Genomic DNA, 822 nt, shown 5'->3' on the forward strand with positions numbered 1-822 from the left:
GAGATCTGGGAGGTTGCTGGGGGGTGAGGGGTTTAGGGGGGATACTGAAGAGGGACTTGGAGAGTAATACTGGGGGGGCTTAGGAGGGATGCTGCGGGGGTTCAGGAGGGGTGCTGCTGCAGGGTGAGGGATTTAGGGGGATGCTGCAGGGTGGGGGTGCAAACGCGGACCCATCAGCACCGCCTGCTCAGCAGAGCTGGGCTCTGTGGGATGCTGAAGGTCACCCTCCCCTTACCAAGGATGCTTATCATCCTTGGGGCAAGACCACCCCCCCTCCTCTGACAGGTCTCCCCCCCCCTTTCAGGGTCTGCAAAACAGAGAGGCGGGAGCCTTACTTTTCCTGGAGACCCAGTGGATGCAAGGGCTGTGGGAACCCCTGTTTGGGGTGCCTCCATCACCTCTTTGCTTTCAGGATGGATTAATTCATTGCCCTGTGCCCTGGGACAGAGCTGGCTCGGCCAGAGAGGATGGTTTGCTGCAATTTTGGGTGCTTTTGGCTCAGGAGGGAACGGAGCAGGGGACACAGGACATGGAGGAGAGGCCAGCAGCTGGTTCAACCCTCGAGATGGGGTTTTCAGTCTGCGTAGTGCTCTGCCAGCATGAAGCTCTTGCAGTGTCAAAGCATGCAGATATTTCATCAAGAGCCTCATAAAAACACCTAGGAGGGAATTAATAGCTTTTCATTCATCTGATGGTTCAGATGGTAAACAGCTCCTGGGCTGCTGACCAAGGAGGCAGAAATGACATGTGGTGGGTTTCTGCCATCATGGAGCGAGGGTTTTGGTGGCAGTGGTCCTGGCTTTGTCCTGGAAGGCTAGTGGG

Source organism: Haliaeetus leucocephalus, unplaced genomic scaffold (assembly GCF_000737465.1).
Source record: "Haliaeetus leucocephalus isolate CR32 unplaced genomic scaffold, Haliaeetus_leucocephalus-4.0 Scaffold517, whole genome shotgun sequence".
Classification (NCBI taxonomy): Eukaryota; Metazoa; Chordata; class Aves; order Accipitriformes; family Accipitridae; genus Haliaeetus; species Haliaeetus leucocephalus.